This window comes from Herpailurus yagouaroundi, unplaced genomic scaffold (assembly GCF_014898765.1).
Source record: "Herpailurus yagouaroundi ecotype Mexico unplaced genomic scaffold, PumYag 142, whole genome shotgun sequence".
Classification (NCBI taxonomy): domain Eukaryota; kingdom Metazoa; phylum Chordata; class Mammalia; order Carnivora; family Felidae; genus Herpailurus; species Herpailurus yagouaroundi.
In genome coordinates, this window is record NW_024412397.1 from 61810383 (window position 1) to 61837103 (window position 26721).

The 26721-nt window shown below is 39.1% G+C and overlaps 1 protein-coding gene across 1 annotated transcript in view; it reads left to right on the forward strand.

Annotated features, from left to right (window-relative positions):
- Window positions 1-26721, forward strand: part of PIEZO2 (piezo type mechanosensitive ion channel component 2) — a 456739-nt gene that overhangs the window by 299124 nt on the left and 130894 nt on the right.

Below are 26721 nucleotides of genomic sequence, written 5' to 3' on the forward strand. Positions count from 1 at the left end.
ATGTTTTTGAAAATATTTCCCCAGTCTATGAATTTGTAAGAGTAAATATTTTACTTTTGATGAGGTACAATTTTTAGTTTTTCTTTCAGGAACCATGCTTTTTGGTGTATACTTAAGAAATATTTGCCAAACTCAAATTATATTTTCATCTGGAAGTTTTATGGTGTTTTTTTGTTTGTTTGTTTTTGGGGTTTTTTTTTTTGTTTGTTTGTTTTGTTTTTGGTTTTTTTTTTTTTTGGTTTTTTTTTGCCTGTGATTTCAAATAGTTCCACGGTCACTTATTGAAATAATTATTCTTTCAGGATGCCTGGGTGGCTTAGTATGTCAAGTGTCCAACTCTTGATTTCGGCCCAGGTCATGGTCTAGTGGTTCGTTAGATGGAGCCCCAAGTCTGGCTTCATGCTGACAGTGCAGAGCCTACTTAGGATTCTCTCTCTCTCTCTCTCTCATTCCCTCCCCCATCCCCTCCCCCACTCTTTCTCTCCTCTCTCTCTCTCTTTCTCTCTCTCAAAAATAAATAAACTTGGGGCACCTGGGTGGCTCAGTCAACTAAATGTCCAACTGCAGCTCAGGTCATGATCTCAGTTTTGTGAGTTTGAGCCCCGTGTCAGACTGAGCTCAGAGCCTGGAGCCTGTTTTGGATTATGTGTCTCCTCTCTCTCTGCCCCTCCCTCACTTGTGCTCTGTCTTTCTCTCTCTTTAAAAAATAAATAAACCTTAAAAATTTTTTAAATGATTAAATAAACTTAAGAAAAAAGAAAAAGAAATATTCTTTCTACACTGAACTGCCTTTGTACTTTGTTAAAAATCAAATGTCCATGTATATGTCCTTGCGCTGTACCATTGATCTATTCATTTTTATACCATTGTCTTGATTAAAGTAGTCCTCCCTTATCCATGGGGAATACATTCAAAGACCATCAGTGGGTGTCTGAAACTGAGGATGGTACCAAGAGCCGTATATATATATATTACATATATTATATATATACGGCTATATATATTATATATATACGGCTATATATATTATAAATATACGGCTATATATATTATATATATTATATATATATACGGCTATATATATTATATATATTATATATATTATATATATATACGGCTCTTGGTATATATATATAATATATATACGTATAATATTATGTTTTCCTATACATACATACATACGATAAAGTTTCATTTATAAATTAGGCACAATATGAGATTAACAATAATAATAAAGTAAAACAGGGGCGCCTGGGTGGCGCAGTCGGTTAAGCGTCCGACTTCAGCCAGGTCACGATCTCGCGGTCCGTGAGTTCGAGCCCCGCGTCAGGCTCTGGGCTGATGGCTCGGAGCCTGGAGCCTGTTTCCGATTCTGTGTCTCCCTCTCTCTCTGCCCCTCCCCCGTTCATGCTCTGTCTCTCTCTGTCCCAAAAATAAATAAACGTTGAAAAAAAAAATTTAAAAAAATAAAAAAAAAAAAATAATAAAGTAAAACAATGTACTGTAATAAATACATAAACGTACTTATCTGTCTCTCTGTCTCTCTCAGAATATCTTATTGTATCCACCATTCTTATTCTTGAGGTGATGTGAGATAATAAAATGCCTATGTGATGAGATGAAGTATGGTGAATGACCTAGGCATTGTGACATAGCTTTAGGCTACTGTTGACTTTCTGGTATACATCAGAAGGAGGGTCATATGCTTCTGGATATTGACTGCAGGTAACTGAAACTGTAGAATTTGGAACCACTAATAAGGGGTGACTGCTATAATGTAACTTGATAATAAGTTGAACTTAGGTAGTGTTAGTTCAGTTTTTGTTTGTCCAAGCTATTCTAAGACATGTATGTTTCCATGTGAATTTTAAAATTTATTTTTTTGAGAGAAAGAGTTGGGGGCAGGGGAGCAAAGGGAGAGGGAGAGGGAGAATCCCAAGCAGGCTCTGCACTGTGAGCATGGAACCAGACTCAGGGCTTAATTCCAAGACCATGAGATCATGACCTGAACTGGTATCAAGAGTCAGATGCTCAACCAATGGAGCCACCCAGGTGCCCCCTCCATATGAATTTTTTAAAATTTTTAAAATGTTATTTATTTTTGAGAAAGAGAGAGAGAGAGAGAGAGATGGAGTGTGAGCAGAGGAGGGGCAGAGAGAGAGGGAGACACAGAATTTGAAACAGGCTCCAGGCTCTGAGTGGTCAGCACAGAGCCCAATGCGGAGCTCGAACCCACAAACCGTGAGATCATGACCTGAGCCAAAGTTGGATACTTAACCAACTCTGCCACCCAGGCGCCCCAATTTTAAATCGGATGTCAATTTCTTCAGCAAAGCCTGCTGGGATTTTGGTTGGGATTGTGTTGAACCTGTAGAATGGTTTGGGTAGCATTATGTCTTCTGATGCATGAGTATGTTATATCTCTCCATTTATTTAGGTCTTTCAAATTTCTCTCAGCAATGCTTTTTAATTTTTAGTGCACAGGTTTTGCACATCTATTGTCAGTTATCCCTCAAGTATTTCATGATTTTAATGCCATTGCAAGTGGCAGTTTTAATTTTTATTTCTGATTGTTCACTGCTAGTATATAAAAATACAATTAATTTCTATATATTGATCTTGTATCCTGCCCCCTTACTAAGCACATGTACTAGTTCTATAAGATTTTTTTATTGATTCCATCAGGTGTTTTCTTTGTTTTGTTTTGTTTTGTTTTGTTTTTTACCATGTCATCCATGAATAAAGATAGTTTACCTTCATTCTCTTTAGTTCAGATACGTTTTATTTAATTTTCTTGTTTTATCGCACTTGCTAACACTCCAGTTCAATGTTGAATTGAAGTAGTGAGAATGGACAGCCTTGTCTTTTCTCTGTCTTTGGAGGAAAAGCATTCATTCTTTCATCATTAAATATGATGCTGAGTGTAGGTTTTTCATAGATGCTTTTTTCTCAAGTTGACATAAATCCCCATCTATTTTTGTTTTCTGAGAGGTTTTATCCACAATGCATATTAGATTTTGCCAGATGCTCTGTCTGCATCTATTGAAATCATCATTTTTTAATGATTTTCCAGTCAGTTAATATTGTAAGTAGATTTTTTTAATATTAAACCATCCTGGTATTGCTGGAATAAATCTCACTTGGTCAAGCAGGAATATTTTTTTTGTGTGTAATTGTTGAATTTGAATTGATAAAATTTTGTTTAAAATTTTTACATCCATATTTATTTCAGATAATGCCCAGTCATTTTCTTTTTTTAGGGTGTCTTTGATTTGGATATGGAGTAATGCTTTACCCCAAATATGACTTGGAATGTATTTCCTGTTTTTCAGTGATCTGGAAGAGTTGGTTTAGAATTTGTATTTTTTTTTTCTTCTGTAAGCATTTGGTAGAATTCACCAGTGAAACCATAAGGGCTTGAAGTTTCTTTTGCAGGAAAGTTTTTAACCACAAATGTAATTTCTTAAATAGATATAAACTGTTCAGGTTATTTCTTCTGGAGTACATTTTGGTATTTTGTGTCTTTGAAGGAATTTGCTTTTGTAAGTAATATGTCAACCTTATTGGCATAAAGTTATTGATAATATGTATTTATTTTCCTTTGAATATTAGTAGAATCTGTAATGATGTCATTTAATTTATTCCAGAAATTAGTAATTTGTGCCTTCTTTCTTTTCCTCCTGTTCAGTCTATCTAGATGTTATCAATTTATCATCTCAAAGTACTAGCCCTTGTGTTTTTTTTCCTATTGATGTTCTATTTTCTATTCACTGATTGCAACTCAGATATTTTTAGTTTCCTTTTTTCCACTTCCTTTCTGTTTAATTGACTTAATTAAATTAAACTTTGGCCTTAGTAGACTCTTCTTTTTATTTACCTTCTCTGTTGTTAATCCAAAAGTGGAAATTGGAGCCATTAATTTGATATCTTTTTTTTCTTTTCTACTATAGGTGTTTAGAAAATTTTAATTAAATTGAAATCTAAATTTCCACCTAAATACTACTATAGCAACATCCTACATATTTGATATGGAATAGTTTTTTTGTTTTTGTTTTTTTTTAGTATAGTTGACACACAATTTTATATTAGTTTCAGGTATACAGCATAGTGATTGGACAAGTTTATATGTTATGCGATGCTCATCCCAAGTGTACCTACCATGTTTTATTTTTTTAATGTTTTTTAATTTCCAATTTAACAATTTTTTTTTTTTTTTTGAGAGATAGAGAGAGCAGGGGAGGGGCAGAGAGAGAGCAGGACAGAGGATCCAAAGCGGGCTCTGTGCTGACAGCAGAGAGCCCAATGCAGGGCTTGAAACCATGAACTGTGAGGTCATGACCTGAGCCAAAGTTGGATGCTCAACCGAGCCACCCAGGCACCCCTACCATGTTTCATTTTTCATTCAGTTCAAAATACTTTTTAATTTCCATCTCAGTTTCTTTTTTGATCTATTGGTTATTTATATATGTATTTGGTTTCCAAATATTTGGAGATTTTCCAGAGACGTTTCTCTTTTGATCTTAATTTACTTCCATTGTTGTCAGAGAATGTAATTTGTTTTGTAATCCAGAATATGGTCCATTTTTTTGTAAAATTTCCACGTGGAATTATAATGACTTTGTCCTTTAAATCATGTAGAAAATTTAAAAACTGGAGTCATAAACCAAAATTGCTTTTAAATTGCCCATGTATTTACCGTTAATGGAGATCTTTATTTCTTCATATGGCTCCAAGTAACTATTTAACAGTTTTCATTTCATCCTGCAGGACCCCTTTTAGCATTTCTTGCAGGGCAGGCCTAGTGATAATGAACTTTGTCAGTTTTTGTTTATCTTAATTTATATTAATTTAGCCCTCATTTTTGAGGGATAGTTTTGCCAGATATAGAATTCTCAGTTGACAGTTGTTTTCTTTTAGCATTTGAATATATCAACCCACTGCCTTCTGGACTGTAAAGTTTCCGATGAGAAATTAACTGATAATCTTACTGAGGATTGCATGTATGTGATGAATCACTTCTCTCTTGTTGCTTTCATGACTCCTTCTTTGGCTTTTGACAGTTTGATTATAATTTGTCTCAGTGTGCACCTTTTCAAGTTTATAAGCTTCTTGAAGACTCATGTCTTGGGGCGCCTGGGTGGCGCAGTTGGTTAAGCGTCCTACTTCAGCCAGGTCACGATCTCGCGGTCCGTGAGTTCGAGCCCCGCGTCAGGCTCTGGGCTGATGGCTCAGAGCCTGGAGCCTGTTTCCGATTCTGTGTCTCCCTCTCTCTCTGCCCCTCCCCCGTTCATGCTCTGTCTCTCTCTATCCCAAAAATAAATAAACGTTGAAAAAAAAAATTAAAAAAAAAAAAAAAAGACTCATGTCTTTCATTACATTTGGGAAGTTTCCAGACACCATTTCTTCAGATATTCTCTTTGTCCCTTTCTCTCTCTCTCCCGTGAGTCCCCAATGCATTTGTTGGTTCTCTCTGATGACGTTGTGCAAGTCCCTAAGCTGTGCTCATTTTACTTCATTATTTTTTCTTCCTCTTCTTCAGACTCTATAATGTCAATTGTTCTATCATTAAATTTGCTGACTCTTATACCCTTTCAAATCTGCTTTTGAAACCTTCTAGTATAATTTTCATTTTAGTTATTGTACCTTGTAGCTTCATAATTGCTTTTTATTTCTTTTTAATAATTTCTCCATATTGATAATATTATTTTTTCATACATTAGTTTCTTGTCTTTTTTCATGTCTTTGTTTAGTTCTTTGAGCTTCTTAAAATAGTTTTTAAAAAACCTTTGTCTAGTAAGTTCAGTGTCCACACATCTTCAGATATAGTTTCTCTCAATTTATTTTATTCCTTTGAATAAGTAATACTTTGCTGCTTCTTTGCATGCCTTGTGATATTTTGTTGAAAACTGGACATTTGAATCTTATAATGTGTTAACTCTAGAAATAAACCACAGGGTTTGCTGGGTTTTGTTTTTGTTTTTTAATTGTAGAATGTCTTGGCTGGGGATCAGTCTGAGGTGAAAGCTTAAGGTCTTCCCTGGTCTTTTATGAATCTGAATCTTTCCTGAGTACCTAGTAGCTTTCTAAATTCCTTCTTATACATGGTTGCTCTTGAATGTCCCCTGGGTCCCCTCAAAAAAAGCCCAGATGTGGCTCCTTTAAATCCCCTAGAAGCTGTTTCACTAAGTGGAAATTGAAACAATGGTGGTTAACCTCTCTCCCTGAACTTCAGTGACCATGAACAGCAATCTGCAATTCAGATACAAACTCTGATATTAGGAGATCAAGATCCATATTGCCCACCCTAGCCCCAACAAGCCATGCCAGGAATGTAGGCTGCCATCCCCATTGCCACCTTTCATGGGGTTGGAACGTGGGAGATGTGTAGCTACTACCACATTGAAAGATGAATTGACCAGTATTAAGTGTGACTTTTAGCCAAGTATTTCTCTTGAAGGGTGAAGCCTTTTAGTAAATCTAGAGTTCCAAAATAACTACTTCATATATTTATATACTGGTGGTTGCTTTAAGGCCTAATTAATTCAAATTTGAGTGATATTATACCACTTCTTATGTAATATAAGACCTATTCAATGGTAAACTACAATTTCTTTCTTCCCAACATTTGTGCCAATGCTGTTATACATTTTGCTTTTGTATATATTCTGAGCTCCATACCACATTGTTATTATATTTAAGTGCCTCAACCATATTTTCAATATTTTTAATTAATGAAAGGCACATATTTACTCATGTGTTATCATTTCTCATGTTATTCATATCTTTATATACATATATATATTCTTTATATGTATATATTTCTTTATATATATTCTTTATATATATATTTATTTATTTATATATATATTCTTTGTATATATATATAAATTCTTTATATATGTCTATATTTCCATCTCATTATTTTTCTTCTGCATAAAAGAATTACTTTCACATTTTTTGTATTGTGAGTCTGCTGGTGATAGCTATTTTTGCTTTTGTAGAACTCTAGGGTGACAGTTTTTATTTCACTACTTCAAAGATGTTGTCCCACTGTCCCACTTTGCAGGTATACTGTATCTAATAAGAAATCTGCAGTTCTTATAATTGTTCCTCTGTAGCATGCCTTTTTCCTCTGGCTGCTTTTAAGATTTTCTCACAGTCATTAGTTTTGAATAGGGTATAGTTTTTCTTTACTTTTCTTGTTCTTGAGGTTCATTGAGTGTCTTGCAACTGTTCGTATATAGTTTTCACCCATATCTGGAAATTCTGGGGCCATCATTTAAAAAAATTTTTTTTGATGTTTATTTTTGAGAGACAGAGCATGAGCAGGGAAGGACAGAGATGGAGGGAGACACAGAATCCAAAGCAGGCTCCAGACACTGAGTTGTCAGCACAGAGCTCGATACAGGGCTCGAACCCATGAACTGCGAGATCATGACCTGAGCCAAAGTTGGACACTTAACTGACTGAGCCACCCAGGCACCCCATGGGACCATCATTTATTCACATATGCATCCCTTTTTGAGAACTCTAGTAACACGTATATTATGCTAATTGAAATTATCTCTCAGCTCACTGATGTTCTATTCACTTTTTTGTTATTTTCTTCTCTCTTTGTGTTACATTTTGTATACTTTCTATTCCTGTGTCCTCAAGCTTACAGATTTTTTTCCTGCAATATCTAATCTGCTGTTAATCTCATCCACTGTATTTTTCTTCTCATACATTGGTTTTGATCAACAGAAGTGTAGTTTGGATTTTGTATCTTTATATCTTCCATGTCTTCATTTAATTGTTTGTATATTATGAAATATTTGACTTTGGTTACTGATTTGGCATCACACTCCAATCTAGGTCAATTTCAATATTTATTTTTCTCCTTTTTATTAGGTTATAATTGCCTGTATTCTTATGCCTGGTAATTTTTCTTGGATGCCAGACATTGTTATTTTTACTTTGTTTGGTGCTGAATGTTTTGTGTTCCTAAAATTATTCATGAAGGGTGTACTGGAAAGCAACTAAATTGCGTGAAAATATTTGAGACTCTCGGGTCTTATTTTTAGGATTAATTGGGAGGGACAAAAGCAGTGCTCAGTGATGGATGAAACATTCCTCCTTATTGAGGCAAGGTTTTTCTATTTACTCTACCCAGTGCTCCATGATCATAAGGGTTTTTACTCTGGCTGGTGAGATAGGCACTATTCTCTACCCAGTAGGAACACTAGGTACTGTTATCTCTAGCCATCTTCCAGATGATTCCTTTGCAGGGTAGTGTAGTTTCCTCACGTGCATGAACGTATTTGCATTGGACTATACTCTGCAGAATATCAGAATGTTCCTCTCTAACTCTTTGGAGTTCTGTCTATAGTTTCCTCCTCTCAGATACTCTGTCCTCTGAAACTTAGCTACTGCAGCCTTCTGAAACTCTCCTCAAACGTCTCTTCAACCGAGAGAACTTGCTATCTTCTGCCTGTGTTTCTCCTGCCAGCCCCAGAGGAGGGGATGTCAGTGCAGTAAGCATGGGTAATTTACGAGATTATCTTGTTTTCTCTCATTTTTTTTTTCAGAGATAACTATTCTGCATTCCCTGATGTGCTGTGTCTATCAAATCATTGCTTCATATATTTTTGGTAGCTCCAGTAAAGACGGTAAATCCAATCGCTGTCACCTTGACAAGAAACAAATTTCTGTGTAGTTATTAGTGCTAATGACAGAAGCTCAGAATGTTGTTTATCCCTCCCCCTACAGTCATCCTAGACCCTGATGCTGACAAACACGTGAAGGAGCCTTTTCTCTATCAGTCACATGCAGGCTGTCCTCTCACCCCACATTTAACTAGTGTATCTGTATCATCACTGATAGGAAGGAGCTGGATAATAATCTGAACATCCAGTGGAAATTCATTGGGCAAGAAAAAAGTGGGGTTTTTCCCTCACATTTTTCCAGCTACTCTGAAAAATCTGGGCTCCAGCCCCCAAATATAGTTGCCAGGAAGAATCTGCAACCATGACAATTATGAGCCTGGTTCAAATGGCAGATCTAATATGTTTATGGAGAATACTTTTTAAATTGACTCAATGAATTCAATTCCAGTATTTTCCCATTATACCTTTTAATGGGAAATGGGCTCTTTATTGTTGAAATCAGATATTTTGAGTGCTTGTTTATAAACTATACATATTTTACTTTTATTGAGCTAGATTTTTTCCCATCTGTTTTTAAAAGGATTGGTTTCACTGAAAGTTCTGGAAGAAATCATACCTGAAGCTAATATTAATGAGAAATTGTTGTGGTCACCTTCTTGACCACTGCCCAGAGTGAAAAAGAAATAGATCCAACATTCATTCCCATGATTCATTGGGTTTGGAAGTGGTTAATGTAACCACTAAGCCAATATTTCACTCTCCTAAACCTTTTAATCCCATCTGACACTAACATGCATGACATGAAAGAGTGAACCATATATTAATTTTATTTCTGTGACAGTAGACATAAATAAGAAATTATTTTAGGATTAAATGGAAAGGGACTTTTTTTCATAAAGATAACCTTTGCCGTTCTTTAAAATTACTTTGAATGGGGGCACCTGGGTGGCTTAGTCAGTTGAGCGTCCAACCTCAGCCAAGGTCATGATCTCATGGTTCATGAGTTCAAGCCCTGCATCAGGCTCTCTGCTGACAGCTCGGAGCCTGGAGCCTGCTTCAGATTCTGTGTCTCCCTCTCTCTCTGCCCCTCCCCCCTTCATGCTCTGTCTTTTTCTCTCAAAAATAAATACAAACATTAAAAAAATAAGTAAATAAAATTACTTTGAACAATAGTTCCATGATACATCTTGTATATTAAAATGTTTAGGTTTACTTTTTTTTTTTTCCCAAAAAAAAAAAATTCCCAAGGATGATCCATTCAGCTTGTACTTTTTGTTGAGTCATGTTATAAGGATATTTCATGGAAAGTTATGGTCATTTCCTATGACATGAACCTTAGACACTTAGGACTTTATCCCAGCATTTATGGAAACATTTTACCTAGACTTGCAGTGAGAAGATCTGGGTTTTAGTTAGACTTCTACCAATTGTTTCCTTGTCTAGATTTGTTAGTTTCTTTCTTGAGTAGTTTTCAGTTAGCTACTTTTCTTACAGATTTAGGGCTTTCCCTGTTAGAGTATACCTCCATTAGTGGATTATCCAGTCGTCTTCCTTTTATTTCTCTGCATTTTTAGCACTACCTGAACTCCTCGATTATTAATTTGCAAGTTTCTTATTCGTGCCCTTCCTATAAACTAAAATGCAAGAGCAGGTAAGCATCTACTCTCTTGGGAAGTGAGGTTCCCTCCTGTGGGGTCAGTGAGGAGCCTCTGTGCCCTTCAGAGTTAATTCTTGCTGCTTTGCTGCTCAGACGGAGGTGGGTGAGTCATCATCTCCCTCCACCCACATCCAGGCAAAGTAAATCTATAAGAAGAAAAACTTGACAACCATCTTCCTATGGAGTGAGCAAGTCAGAGCCAATTTCCTAAAAGCATTCCACCATACCTCTACAGCGTGGGGCTCCTTGTATCTTATTTATCTGGGTGTCCCCAGCCCTGACTGTAGTAGCCAACACAGAGTCAGGATTCCGCAAATAAAAGGATGAATTAATAAGTGAGTCCTGTAATGGAACTTCCATTAATGCCCTTTCCTTAAGGTTTTTCCTGATACTTTTAGGATTTTCTTACACCACCACTCATTGCATTTGAGAAATAGGCAGCGCGATTTGAAACCAGCAGACCTGGATTCGTAAGCTTCACCACTTACCGCCTTTTTGGTCATGTGTGCCCCAAATCTACACGTATAATAGAACCAACAGGAGATACCCATCAGAGTTTGTGTAAGCCTTTTAACAGTACCTGATTCATTGGGGAAGCCACTTACTGGGCATTGGTCTCCTTCTTGCCCACTTTGCAACTTTATTGGTTATTAACTATGTAGGACTTCAAAATGAGGTATTTAAATTCATGTTTACATTACAGCTACTTAGGGAAAGTTATGCTTGTGTGTGATAGAAATGCCTACATTTACTATTTCTTATCTTGTGCTCCCCAGCACAAAGGGTCACAAGGTTTATGCATCAAATTTGGTCTTACTGTCCTAAGAAGCAGCACAGGAAGGAGCCCGGATGAGCAGCTAGCCCTGGGAGTCCTGGTCCTGACTCATTTCTCACATTTCTTTCAGAGGTGAAAATGTGTTCAGGCAAGGGAAATAGACCATAAATTTGAAACACTCATAGAATATAAATGTTCTCTTATGAAACCTAGATGTGACATCAGAGAAGGCTAGAGTGCCTTAATAGTTAAATGGAAACTACCTTTCAAATGGCCTCAGCTTGTTCAACAACAATCACAGTTCTGAAGACAGCACACCTTTTACCTGCTGCAAAATTGTCCTTTGGACAGAATGCCTTTATTACAAGGCACTGTTCCGCACATGTAGCCTCAAGCCCAATTATAGCAAATTGGCAAACAGTTAAGACCCATGTGTGCCAAAAAAGACTTCAAAGCCATGATGCAGAGCCCAGGGGACTCAGTGCAAAGTTTTTCCAAGCTTAAAAAAACAATGTAGTGCGAAACCTGTCAGAATTCAATTTTCCCACACACACGAAAAGTGTCTATGGGTTTGGCATGGAAACGTGTTTAAAGCATAAGTAAGAAACTAATGAAAAAAGATCGTTAAACATTGGCTGTGTTTTTCATATGATGCAATGCAGAGGGAAAAGGGGAATTGGAAGCCAAAGTAGCAAAAACTCATGTGTAAAAAGCAGTATTATACTCATATGGAGGAGATGCCATAAGAAAGAGAGAGAAGAATCTTACTGGAAAGATCACTTAAAGATAGAGTCCATCTTGTTCCAGCAAAGGCATTTGTCTAACACTGAAGGCATTTCTTAAAAGGGTTGGAAATACAAACATCGCTTTTTGTGCACATCTGATCTCCTTGGCCTTTTTGACAGTGTGTCCTTGCTTTCTTTCACAGTAAAAGCTAATTCTGTTTCCCCACTGGTGCCAGCAGTCAGCCCTGGGGCCTTTCTCTTGCTGATCACGCCATGCAGTGTTGGGTTGGGAAGAGATTCTGCCACTGTCTAGCATCTGCCACCGTCTAGGCAAACAAGCTTAAGCTTGTTGGCTGGCCCCCGTTATCTCAAGGACAGTCCTCCCTCCGTACCACTCCACCATCCCGCCCCAGGAGACAGGGTGCCGGAGCAGCCCGCGGGGAAATGTATCAGAATGATAGGAGTGGGGGATGACCACCGTCAATGTGGGTGCAGTTGGGAACGGTGACCTCAGGAGTTTCTGTTTTGCCCCCTTAGTCGATTCCTGTGTCCAGTTGATGCCCATACAAGACTTACACCACCGTCACCTCATTCACTTTCTCCTCGATTTGGAAAGTAGTTGCAGGACAAAGAGTATTTCTTTGTTTGATACAAGAAATTAGCATACAAGTTGTGAGTGCATAAGAGTGCATATATGCCAACAATGGAAGAATGTATGTTTTGTAGAAACCCATCTATAGTTTTGAGTATTCTCCCTGGCCTGCTTCTCCCTTCTTTGATTGCATTACCGGGATGAAAGACATAGATTTCTTTCTTGGTGAAAAACCTAATTAATAACGCAATGGGGTAAGTTTCACACACCCTCCCTACCACCTCAGCAAGCTGCCCGAACCTGTGCCAAATATTACCAGCCTTGAAGAGACCCATTTTACCCTGGGGAGGATTATCATTCTGTTCCGTCTTAAAGAGGGCATTTGTCTACTCTGATTTGCCAGCAACATCATTATGGTTTTATAAAAAAGCTGTGACCCCTGCCTAAGCCAGGTTCCTGTTATACTTTATAGGAATGACAGTGATTAGTACCAATAGCCAGAACTTCATGAGCAGCTGTTATGTGCCACATTCTGTGGTATTGGTTCATGTGCATTATATCATACCCCTCATTACCTCAGTCTAGTCACTAACAACAAAGTAGAGGAATTACCAATGGATTGGCAATAGTTCTCCAAAGTTCTTTCTTCTAGATCTAGTCCTTTTCTTCAGTATGGTACGTGAGCTTGAGCAAGTCGTATCTGGACCAGAAAAGAAGGGAGGGGAGGGCACTGGATAGAGAGAGGAGTGGCAGAGGTAAAGGTCAGTGACGGCTAAGATCTTTTCCAGTTCAAAAATATCTGTGAGTCCAAATAGAACTCCAAGGCCTAAAATAACGGAGTCAATAGGCTGCGGATTGTTTGCTGCCATGGGACAGCTTTATCATTCACTATTAAGGTATGGTGTTAGAAATTCTAATAATCACCAGTCGGGCAGGAGGAAGTGAGTATAACTCAGGACTTTCAATTTGGAGATGCAGGGAGTGATTCCAGAAAGTAGTTAAATCTGGCTTAGAGTTATTTTCCATTTGGGGGGAATTTATTAATGTAATCCAGTAACCAAGAGAATTTAGAAAACCAGAAGTTTTACTTTACATTCTACTAGGGAGAAAATTGAAGTGGAAGTGACGTTGGCTAAGTTTGAGTCGTTTATATTAGTTTCTTGCAATGACGTTAATTACACTATCAGAGTAAGCGAATGTTTTTTCATAAAGGAAGTTCATGTAAGAACATCAGTTGGGTCTTTGTAATGGAGCATCTGCTAGGATACTGCTAGTCAGAACTGAGGTTTTGTAAGAATTACTAGGAATGTAAGTTATCAATGTACAACCTTGGTTGGGGGTTTTACTGTGCACTCCAGTTATATCATAGGCATTTTGCCAGTGTTGACATTATATACATTTTTAATGCAATGGTGGTGTAAAAAATGCTGGAAAAACATTGAATAGATATCTGGAAAGTGTCTGTGTCTTTCTAGAACAATGCTTTATATTGGATCCTGAACACTTCTATGGCTCCTTGCTCAACATTCTAAATCTGGAACGTCTATTTCTCATCCTGTGTCTTCTACCTCCTTACCAAGTGGACGGAGGTCGTTCATACGACCTTCAGCTTAGAAAAGCCTATGACGACGTGCCTGTAAAAACGAAGAGATGGAGATGGTGTGAAGAAAGGAAACTGGGTGCTTCTTGCTTAACTGAGATGGGAAGTCTTTCTAGTGCAACCAATCCAGGAGCTGTCCCTTTTCTCGGCAGTGTGGCCTCCTGAGGGGAGGGACTTTAGCATTCAGACTGGCCTGGGTTCCCACGTGCCCTGACTCGCTCTCTGGTTTGCTTCTCCATCCTGTAATTGGTTGGATAATACCCACCTCGTGGATCCACAGGTTGCGGCTATAACGGGCCTGGCAGGAGAGCTCCAGAACTCCATGAAGACATACGAAAGGAAAAGCAGGCACCTAGTATACACAGTGGGGCTAGGTTCCTAATCACAATAGTTAAGGTTTATTGAACACTTACTGTTGTCAAGTTCTAACCAATGCGTTGAATCCCCCCCAACAACTTTGTAAGGTAGGTTCTAGAATCCCCCATCTTAAAGATAAGAAAAGTGAAGTGTAGTTAACTAAGCGATTCATCCCAAGTCACGTGATAGGAATGGCAGAGGAAGGGTTTGAAGTCAAACCTAACTGAAGCCCATACTCCAAATCTCTGCCCTGCTTTCCTACTGCACGGAAAGGTAATGGGCTCTGTAGAAAAACAGTAAAAAGTAAGCATTCAGGGGCGCCTGGGTGGCTCAGTGGGTTAAGCTTCAGACTTTGGCTCAGGTCATGATCTCTCGGTTTGTAAGTTCAAGCCCCGCATGAATCCTCTGTCTCCCTCTCTCTCTGTCTCTTCTGCACCCTCTCTGTCTCTGTCTCTCTCTCTCAAAAATAAATAAATAAACTTTAAAAAAAAAACAACAGCATTCAGAAGGAATGTTAGTCAGTGCCAAGGACGTGTATACAAGAGCAACCTTTGCTTTGGGGAAAGAGTAAATTAATGAGTTTTGCAAACAAAGGACTTGCAGATGCATTTTTGTAAGCAGGGTGTTGAGGTTCCAAGCTGAGGAGAGAAAGCATATTTGAGCTAGAGCTGAGGGGAAAGAAGGAGGCCTCTCTCCAGTGACCTAGAAGCCTGAGGACCTTGGTCGAAGCCCGAGGGGCCGAAATAGGCGGAAAGAGCGAGACTGGCTCTTGAAGCCTCTGTGAGGTGAGGTCTTTACAACTTGCTCCATTTGTGTATGGTTTGTACTGTAGGGCTGCCCATCCTTGTGGCGAACATTGTTGTGGGCAGGTCACTGTCAGCTCCAATTGCAAAGGCGAAGCCGCGGGGGAGTTCAGTAAATGCTCTGCCACCGTTAGCCCGACCTGAAGAGATTCCAGGTGGTTCAAGACCAGGCCAACCAGTGGTACTTTGAAAGGTCCCCAGGTGACTCCAAGAGAGGAGAGAGTCTACAAGTGCAGCAGTGGGTTTCGAGTACCAGAGGAGAAGAGAAAAGTGGGACAAAGTGAGCCCAGAGCCTCAGGTCTCTGTTTCATCCTTGTACCCCTCCACGGCACGGTGGTTTGTATCATCGACCAGCATTCTCCGAGCCCTCGGCCATTCACCAAGTGCCACCGCCATGATCACTGCATCCCTCAGGTGTGGCAACCTCCCAGCCACACAGAAACACAGTCGCCCACTCCGGGCCGAACTTTCTCTCCGAGGCAAGTCTGACCATAGCTGCCAGCAAACAGGTTCTAAAGAAAATGCCTCTCCTGTCCCTTCAGTCCTGCGGGGTTATGAAGGGGGCTCATCGGAGCAGACCGTGGAGGGCGGGGAGACGGGCCCCAGGAGGAAACATCAGGCCCTGCAGCCTGGGGAGCTGCTCATCAGGGTCTTTCGGCGGGGGGGGGGGGGGGGGGGGACTTCCCCCGTACAGAGGGATTACCCGAAGTGCTGATCCCCAAAATATGTCTATCCCTGAGCCCCACGTGAATTAAAATCAAGAATTTTCAGAGCTGGGGCCTGGAAATTTGGCATCCTAACAAGTTCTTCCGGTATACAAGGAACCACAAAGAGATGCACGTCATACCAGATTACACTGGACAGGCTAGTCCGCCATTTATGCCATGGTGGATGGATCGTTTAGGATTACAGAGCTCTATTTGTTTGAATTCCCCGTGTCCTTCCTTCCTGCTTTTGCTCACCCAAGAAATATTGTCATTAAGCACCAACCTTTTCTGTTCTTACTCAAGAAGACAAAATGCCTCACCCCCCTCTTCCAGGGCCAGTTTGGTCTGTATTCAGATGTTGCTTAACTTGGCAGGAACCATGTGCACTGGGTAAATTAACACTCTCTATGGGTATGGCTTCTTCCAGTACCTTGTCTGCCTGTAGGAGACCTTTCCTTCACATGTATTCTCCCTTCCTCTCAATGCTAATGAGAAATCAAGAATTAGAAATGTTCTTGGTCTAGTGAGAATGTCTCCAACTTCATTTCATCAGTAACTATTCATTTTTGACTGGCATTGAGCTGATCAGAGCTCAGCTCTGATGGTGGCATAAGAATTTCAGGGATTGGGGACTAGAGGACAAGTTTAAAAAAGGCTTTACCCTGGGCTTCACTCAGTCGTAGGGATGCAGAATGCCTAGAGCTGGGACCTAGGACCTGACATTTTACCAGTCTCCCCAGGCCATCAAAGAACATTTCACCCATTAAAAGGCTGAGTTACATGCTCTGTGTGATGCAAAGAGGCATACATTTTAAACCTTATTCTTAGGAGAGTTTCAGAGGTCACTGAGATGGGTTCTAGACTCATGCAAGTATGAAACGTATACCCATCAAATAAGATAAGGCATGTGAAGTAACTTTGGGTACAAATCGTGTATGGCCCTAAACATGCAAGGGAGCTCTCAACAGTTGAGGTAAATAAGGTGTAAAAACTTGAGAGAAGAGAGGCCAGTGTGGACACAGCCTTGGAGGGAAGGTGAGCAGTTGGAACCGGGAGTCAGGATCGTTCATGAGAGGAAAAGATGTGAACAACTGCTGGAAGATGGAGGTTAGCTGGAGATGCTGGGAGCAGGGATGAGGCTTCCTGACCAGGACTGAGGCTCATTTGGGGAATCAGATAGGAGATAGCAGGACTGAACCATGAACCGCTGATGGCCACATGAAAAATGAATGTATGTTACTGCTCATGAAAGATGAGTTTGCCTGTGAACTCCTGCCTCTGTGTTATTTCAGATATGTTGAACTCATTAAAGCATTGAGGAGCAACCACCAGAACCCTGAGGACACAGCACTTTGCCACTGATAAGAGATGTGATGGAATGTTCAGCCTTAGATAGTAAGGGAGGGGAATGTATTATAAGGCTCTGATACTTTTGTGGATGCTGAGACTGTAGACGTTGGAATTTCTCTGAACGTATGGGCGCACATTGTCACATGCATGGTGATAATGCTGGTGTGTTTGGTGGTGAGAAGAAACAGAGTTTGCAGTTCACCACATGAGATCCAGGGTCCTTTCTGGACATCAACAACTCACGCCAAATACAATAATTCCATAGTCTCCCTAGAGCCCCTTCTTTCTGCACGTTTTACCTTCTGTTAATAGTTCCTCCAGGTTCATTTGTGGGGGAGGGGGGAAATGGGCATTGAGGAGGGCACTTGTTGGGATGAGCACTGGGTGTTGTGTGTAAGCGATGAGTCACGGGAATCCACCCCCAAAACCAAAAGCACACTGTATACAACGTATGTGAGCTAACTTGACAATAAATTTTATATATACATAAAGAAAATGACGGAAGGAAAACTTGGCTCCTTTAATAGAAGAGAGCAGTCACAATGCACCAAAAGGGCCAACCATTTTATTAAAACAAAATCCCTACGGGGCAGCAGCTCCGTTTCTCATTGTGATGAGTTTATTGTCCAATACCCAGTTTAGTCAGTGGGTATTCAGACTCCAACAACTTCGACTTGTAAAAGCCTGGGAAATTTTTCCATTATTAGCACACTTTTCAGAAAGTGGGGAAAGTTTATATCACATAGTACTTCAACATCCTGTCTCCAACTATTAAAGTTTGAAGTTCAGTGACATTTGACTGTCTACAAGATTGGTTTTATTTGAATTGGATGCCATCGTGCTATTTAAACTTTTTGTAGATTTATTTGTTGTTAAGCTTGCTGTGGAATCAGGCAATATTTTATGCCTGTGTTCTGCCTTTTGCTTATAAAATCTGCTTACATAATAACTTACCCTTGAGATTTAGCTGCTTAGTTCTTTATTTTTTTGCATAGGAGATTAATTTTTACCAGAAACCTTTTTTTTCCCCTTTTGACAATATCAAAGAAAAAGATAGTTACAGTACTCAGATAGAAGTTGAAGGCTTTATTTGTTTCATGTACATCAAGAAGCCCCTCAAAATTTTAGTTCCCTGAGCTGAAGAAGGTTTCGGAGGTTTTTTTTTTCTAATTTTCTTTAATGTTTATTTATTTTTTGAGAGAGAGAGAGAGCATGAATGGGGAAGGGGCAGAAAGAGAGGAGACAGATTCTGAAGCAGGCTCCAGGCTCCAAGCTGTCAGCACAGATCCTAACACAGGGCTTGAACTCATGAACTGAAGGATTATGACCTGAGCCAAAGTCAGCCGCTTAACTGACTGAGCCACCCAGGCACCCCTCATTTTTATGAAGCAAAGAGAAGAGCGAGGTACACGACTGTGGTCTTGTCCAAGGTTATAGCTGTCTTTATCTGTAACTGCTGCAAAACTTGTAGCTGAAATTGTGGGAACATGATGCCATGTTTTGAGGTCTTTTTCTCAGAATGGTTGATGCAATCAGTTTGGGCAGTTCTCAGAGTAATTCTTTTGAAAACTGCCTTTGTAAGCCTTGTGTGTTGCCCACTAACGTGTAATGCCTGTTAGGGTTCAGTGGCGGGAGTGATACAAAAGGAAAACAAGGAAAAAGGGCAGAGAGAGAAAGAAAAGGAGGCAAATGCTGGTTTAAGCAAAGAAAACTAGGTTCATTTAAATTATTTTAAACATCAAAACATTGGAAAAATGCATAATAAAAGAAGTTCTAGGTCTATTCTGTATACAGGGTAAATACTTTTAATCAAAAATCTTAATATCAATTATAGTAATGAAAAATCTAAGAAATATATAAAGACATGAACAAAGAAGGAAAACAAAGGTGGTAGAGAATGGAATATCTTTTTAATAATCTTTAAAATTATAGTGGTAATGCATGTTCATTGGAAAAAGGCTAAATCAATAAGAATATAATATATATGTTATATCAGAATATATATTTTTACCCCTATTATATATTCTGATTATTTTATATATTCTGATCCCTCTACCTCGTTGCTATCTGTAATTCAGTTCCTTTCTACCAGAGGTAGCTGAGTCCAATAATAAGTCTCTTTCCAAATATTTTCCCGGTATATTTATACACACATAAGAACACATGTAAGGTCAGAGTAAGGCTAGAAGGATGATGCATATTGCTGAGTGAAAAAGCCAGTCCAAAAAGGCTACATACTATATAATTTCATTTTAGAAAAGGAAAAAACTATAAAGATGGTAAATACATCAGTGGTTTCCAGAAGTATGGGGGGGAGAGATGGCAGAAGGCTGAATAGGTGAAGCATGGGAAACATTTTAAGGTGGTGAAATTACTCTGTACGACACCATAGTAGTGGGCACATGACACCAATAGCATAAATGGTGAGCCTTAGTGTATGCAAATTTAAAAATAATCAACTTAGAGGTTAGAAGATCCCACCGTGGAATGCGTATGTGGCAAAATAATGTTACAGATGTATGATATAACCTCCCTTAAGGGGATAAGGAGAAAGGTGCCTACTTAAGTAACTTTAGATATGAGTAGAGATCATAAAACTAGAGACAAAGGGAACTGTACATAAGCACTGTACTCCGGTTGGTGAAGTTGTTCACCATGGAGCTACGTGTTAAAATTCTAAGGCTGCTATAGTGTATACTGGGATTAAATAAGTAAATGCAAGGCAGGTTGGAGACCAGGTTTGTCACTGTTAAAGAGGAAGTTCACAGAGAAGCAAGGGCAGAAGGATAGAACCATTTGATAACAGAGTAGAGTTGGAGACATCAGTATGAACTCCCGTGGACTTTAGTGAAGACACAGATGGCTACATACACAAATATGTCCAGATATGTGTATATGCATGAGTAAGTATGCACACAAGTACTTCCTCGCTTTGTCAGCTGAGAGGGCATACAAGCAGTGACACCCCAGTAGAAATTAGCACGTCGAGTGCCCAGCGCTTGGTTTCTAATACCATTCTCAAGCAAAAGGAGCCTTGGAGAAATGGCTCACTCCAGGGTTTGGTCAGGGACTATGAGTCTGGAGCGTCTTATAGTGCCAAAAAATAACAAAGTAATGGTACTTGTCAAAGGAACACAAGAGCGTACTGAAAGAGCTCCCAGTGGTCAAAGCTGGAACAATTTGAGCAACAAAATAAATAAAGCAGTATTGGATTAAAACCGTATCTGTGGATATGGCTAGAAATACATATAAAATACATATCCATGAGTCCTTATGGATCTAATAAATGATTTAATAAATAAATAGAGAAAAGACAAGTCTTCCCGTATGAAAGAATTCCAAATAATACATGTTAATACTAACCCCTCAGGAAGGTAGGGCATAGCCTCCCACCCCTTGAGTGTGGGCTGAACATAGTAACTTCTTTCCAAAGTTTAAAATAGGGAAAGGGGGAAAAGAGAAACTTTACAGTCGAAACACCTAGCAAACCCTTCTTCAGCTGGTCGGTCAGAGTTAACATCATCAATAATAAATCCTGTTGATGGCATGTATCTTTGATGTGATGTGATGAGAATGACACTTTACCTCTGTGGCCGTCCTCCCCGCAAATCCATAAATCTTGCTGACCATAGCAAACAAATAAACCAAAATTAAGGGGCATTCTACAGAATGCTTTATCAGGACCCAACACTGTCAAGGTCATCAGAAACAAGAAAAGTCTGAGAAGATGTCGCAATCTGCAGGAGCTTAAGAAGACATGATGACCCACCATGATGCTCTACTCTGGATGGGATTCTAGAACAGAAAAAGGACATTAGGTAAAACTAATGAAACCTGAAAAAAAGCATGGACTTTGGTTTTAAAAAATGTTCTAGTATTGTTCATTAGGGGTGACAAATTTAAGATGTTAACAATAGAGGAAACTGGGGGTGGGGAAACCTCTGTGAAGTCTTTGTAGCTTTTCTGTAAATCTCAAATTATTCTAAAGTTTAAAACTTATTTTAAAATAATCCCCTGCAACATTTTGTCAAATATGGAGAGATATTCTTTATTATTATTAATTTTTTTAAGCTTTTAATTATGTTGAGAGTGGGAGGAAGAGAGAGAGATTGAGAAAGAAAGCAGGGGAGGGGCAGAGATAAAGGGAGAGAGAGGATCTGAAGCAGGCTCCACAGTGCAGAGCCCGACAGCAGTGCTTAAACTCATGAACCATGAGATCATGACCTGAGCCAAAACCAAGAGTCGGTCACTTAACTGACTGAGCCACCCAGGTGCCCCAATATTCTTTATTATTTTTAATGGCTACATAGTATTCCATAACATATATGGATATGCCATGACTTATTTGGATATACCCTGTCATGTTCATTTAGAAAGTTAGTAGCTTTGTCCTATTACTGTCCATGCCCAATAAACATCCTTAAATATGCACATATACAAGAATTTGTCTCTATCAAACACGTAGATTCTAAAGAAGCTTTGAAAAAGTGCCAAAGAAAAAGCTGCATATAAGAAGCAAAGGCTCTGAAAATATTGAGGACTTGAAGACCTTTATGTCACCTTAATGTTGCCTTTATTTTTAGTACATTTTTCCCACAAATTAATGAAACTTGTATTTTTCTACTCCTGTCAAATATGCCATTTCTGGATTTTTAGAGTACTCTGTTTATTTATAGCAAGAAATAATACCCAGAAATTAAAATTATTATTATAGGGGCACCTGGATGGCTCAATTGGTTAAGCGTCTGACTTCAGCTCAGCTCAGGTCATGATCTCATAGTGCGTGAGTTCAAGTCACATGTCAGGCTCTGAGCTGACAGCCCAGAGCCTGGAACCTGCTTCAGATTCTGTTTCCTTCCCTCTCTGTCCCATCTCTGCTTGTGTTCTCAATCTTTGTCTCTCTCTCAAAAAATAAAAATTAAAAAAATGAACTCTATTATATATGTGCATAAGAGTATATGCAAATACGACCACTGATAAGAATTCAAGCTCACATAAAAATAGTATGGATTATTTATAGTTGTAGACATATGTAGCAAGTGAGCAAATGCTCATGGAAATGATACACACTAATGTCTAGATAGTGTTTGAAGAAGGTGGGGGAGGAGTGAAAGAATAATGGGCAAGGCTTTAGGTATGCCACTAACCTTTTTTTTTTTTTTTTTTTTTGCTTAAATGTGAGAGAAGCAAATATGGCAGAACGCTAATATCTGTTTTATATAAGCAAGGGGTATCTATGTGTGTTTTATAAATTCTGTCTTTACAACCCAGTTTTTAAAATTTAAAATCATTTTATTTATATGTGGTTTCGTTCAGCCCCTTGCATTGTGGGAAAATTATTATAGGATTCTTCTTCCCTCTGATACTTCAAAAATGGACTTTATCTTGCCTGTATTGGCACCTGTTGAATGCACCTAAATTTATTCCTTTCTCTTTTTCTTTCCTCCAGACACATTGTTCTTTTCAATTTAAGCAAGACTATAAGAGAATGAAAACTAACTCAAGGAAAAATTGTATTCCCTCAAGCATTCACCAAAATAGTACACAGCTTTTGGTATTTTATTCCCACATTTACTGGATAATAGATGGAGCTTTAGTGCCTTCAGTACTGTGTTTGAGTTTTTAACTCTTGATTTCAGCTCAGTTCATGATCTCACGGTTCATGAGTTCACACCCGGCATCCAGCTGGCTGCTGTCAGCATGGAGTACACTTTGGATCCTCTGTCCCCCTCTCTCTCTCTGTCTCTGCCTCTCCCCCTCTTGCACTCTCTCTCTCTTTAAGAAATAAATAAAACATTAAAAAATGCATCACAGTTCTAAAGGGGATAGGAAAAGAAGTTTCAGGTGGTTTTTGTCAGAACTCTCCAAAATATGCAATAAGTAAATAATTCAAAGTCACATATACAACAGGAAAAATCTGAAAGATAAAATTGATTATTTTTAATTAAAAGGACAAAAATACTAAGACAAATTACCAGAAACTTCATACCTCTATGAGTGTACTACCATATAATGGACTGGGTGTTCGTAACATTGGCTGCGAGGTCATGAAAGATCTTAAATCTTTTACAAATCTTGGGAAAAAAAGTCATAGCGTGTTCAAAACCATCTTAATTTAAGATGGACTCTATTTACTTAAAAATAGTGACTTATACCACATATAAGAAGAACCCAGATTTCACTGTGGTCCAGTTCCAGAAGTCCATGGAGCTCCTGATCTATTTGGGTTAGATATAGAAGTTAGCTTTCAAGTTTTATTTATGAAAGCTAGCTTAATCCAAATGATCAGGCCTCTGTTTTTTTGGCTGTCTTTTGGCTTGTGCTATTTTTAGAAACTTTGGAGTGGAAGGATAGACTCTCCAGCCTATCCTCACTAAATACAAAGTTGCAAAGAGAGATGCTGATCACATCCAACAGGAAGTATGGCAGTGGGTAGTCACCAGGTCCCTGCCTTCTTCTTCACCCATGAGAGCTGATCCCCTTGGTTGGCCGGAGGCCAGCAGATCCTGACCCGGTTCCTTCTGTTCTTTCCAGGTCAGAGATTTAAGCAGGAAGTGCTTTGGGGTGCCAACATTCCATCTACAGTGCTGGATCAGGGAGCTTCTCTTCTAACTAGCTGTCAGACACCCTGATGACATGAAGCACAACAGAAAACATGTGTTAGCGTTTCTTCAACGATTTTAAAGAATCTCTCTCTCACACACACACACACACACACACACACACACACACACCTATAAGGAAATTTTAGTTATCATCATGGGTTATATTTGTTGTGTTAAGAACATTAATTATATCGGGAAGAAAAGCTCTAAATGTTTATTTTGAAAGATGTGTCTGAGGAAAAGGTTAATTAGAGATGGTCAATCCATAGTGATAGACTACTGACAATATTCGGACAAGGACTTCTGTATACTCTATGTTGCAGATCATTGCAGGTCCACGACTTGTTTGAAGCAGATTTTCAACAAGTTAAATACAGAAATCTATTTAAAGAGAGAAAGCATTTAAAACCTATGTAGCAGTTTGGCATTGCTGTGGCATTCAGGCATGGGATTATTTTCTGTTCATTACTTTTTCTTATATTTTACACATGTATTGCACGCAATGGATAGGTATTTCCTGAATGGTCCTCATAGATGGTTTGGGAAACAAGCTTTAGAAAGTGATTGAACTTGGCCTGACACCTATTGTCATTATAAAATATGTAACTTTTGATTTTCCCCAAAACACACTTATCGCTAGCACTGCTGTATTTATAATTTGTCATGTAAATCACTTGAAGATTTACAAATAATATGGAGATAGAGTGAAAAGAAAAGAAGAAATTTTCCTGAGGCTCTTTGGTAAGAGTTAAAGGAAGGTGAGCAGGGAGGGATATATAGGAGAATGTGCATTCATGTCGGGTATATGTTGTCAAGGGTGAGACACACAAGAGAAGAAGGAATCTCAATGAAAATGTCCCTCTGGTGACACATGACCAATGCTCCTGCTGACAACAACCTGGAAAGCTTTTGGGTTGTATCTGAAATGAAGGCAGAAGAGAAAACATGAGCCAAGGACACAATCATTTATTTTTATGCATGGGTTTTTGGAATGGACGTATTTATTATTCTCGTTGTGTTTACAGATTAGTAAATCTATGGTAAAAATCTTCTAAGTAGAGTACCCTACTTCTGTATAGATAGGTAGACAGGTATCATTATGCCAGTATATGTGTGTATGAGCCAGGCTGGTGGTTTCTTTTCAGTATATGAAATTTATTGTCAAATTAGTTTCCATACAACACCCGGTGCTCATCCCAAAAGGTGCCCTCCTCAATACCCATCACCCACCCTCCCTCCCTCCCACCCCCCATCAACGCTCAGTTTGTTCTCAGTTTTTAAGAGTCTCTTATGCTTTGGCTGGTGTTTAAAAGTTATATAAAGTATACAGGACCAGACTTCCTGCCACAAGGCAAAAACTAGACAACAGATATGAAACAACTGTTTTTGAACACTTCACAGTTGGAAGTATAGGAGTGTGATGCTTGGCAGGAGGGAAACAACCGAGATGAGCTCTGTGATGCCCCCAGCTTTCCACCTTTTAGCATCCACTGCATGTTGTGTTGAATAGTGAACCTAAGAAGAGCACGGTGGTCTTGCTGGGCTGTAGAAAGAGAGAAGCTGAGGGGGCTGAAACTTGCGGTAAAGACTAATGGAAATAAGGAAGCAGGACAGAGAAAGAGCTCTGGAAATCTGCACGGGGTCACCCAGATACTTTAGCTGGATTCTAAGCTGTGCATGCACAGAGTGAGACTCCATGAAACCAGACAAATCAAGACTCCTGGGGGAAGGAACAAATATTGAGAACGTATAAACTCAGTAACTCCTGGAGTTCAGATAGGATTGGGAAAGCATTTTAGTTCTAGCTAGTCTGAATAGAGAGACTGCTGAGTCTAACCGTTAAAAGTCTGACTGTTGGGGCACCTGGGTGGTTCAGTTAGTTAAGTGTCTTGACTTCAGCTTCAGGTCATGATCTGGCAGTTTGTGAGTTTGAGCCCCACATTGGGCTCTGCACTGGTGGCATGGAGCCTGCTTGGGATTCTCTCCCTCCCTCTTTCTCTGCCCCTCCCCTTCTCGTGCTCTCTCTCTCTTTCTCTGTCTCTCTCTCTCTCTTTCTCTCTCAAAATAAATAAACATTTTTTAATGTATTTTATTTATTTAATGTAACTAGTTAAACTAGTTACACAGTAAAGGCCACTCCACACCCACAGTGATCAAACTTAAGAACAAGCCTGCTAGAATAACACTGATCTGCAAGGAACTTAACTACCTGCCAAAACAAAACTCAACATTCTTTAAAGGAAGACAAACAAATCCAGACACTCAACAATATAAAACTTACAATGTCGGGGATCCAGTTGAAAATTATTAGACATATACAGAATCAAGGAAAAATAATCAATCAAGAAATGACCTAGAAATGACAAGCTCTTTGAAACAGCTCTTCTAATTATTTTCAAGATTAAAGAACATGAACATAAGGAAGACAGAAATGGAATCGTTAAAAAAAAAGAATGAATGTACAAAAAGAACAAATGGAACTGGGAGAGGTTTAAAAAAATACCGTAGATAAAATAAACCCATCAAATGGGCTTAAGAGCAAATTAGATACCACAGAAGAAAAGATCAATAAACTTAAATACAGGGTAATAGAAGCTATTCAAACTGAAACACAAAGAGAGAAAAGAGATCAACAAATTAATAGTTGTAAACAGAACCACAGTGGCCTGTAGGATAGTTTTAAAAGGTTTGAGGGGCGCCTGGGTGGCGCAGTCGGTTAAGCGTCCGACTTCAGCCAGGTCACGATCTCGCGGTCCGTGGGTTCGAGTCCCGCGTCGGGCTCTGGGCTGATGGCTCAGAGCCTGGAGCCTGTTTCCGATTCTGTGTCTCCCTCTCTCTCTGCCCCTCCCCCGTTCATGCTCTGTCTCTCTCTGTCCCAAAAATAAATAAACGTTGAAAAAAAAAA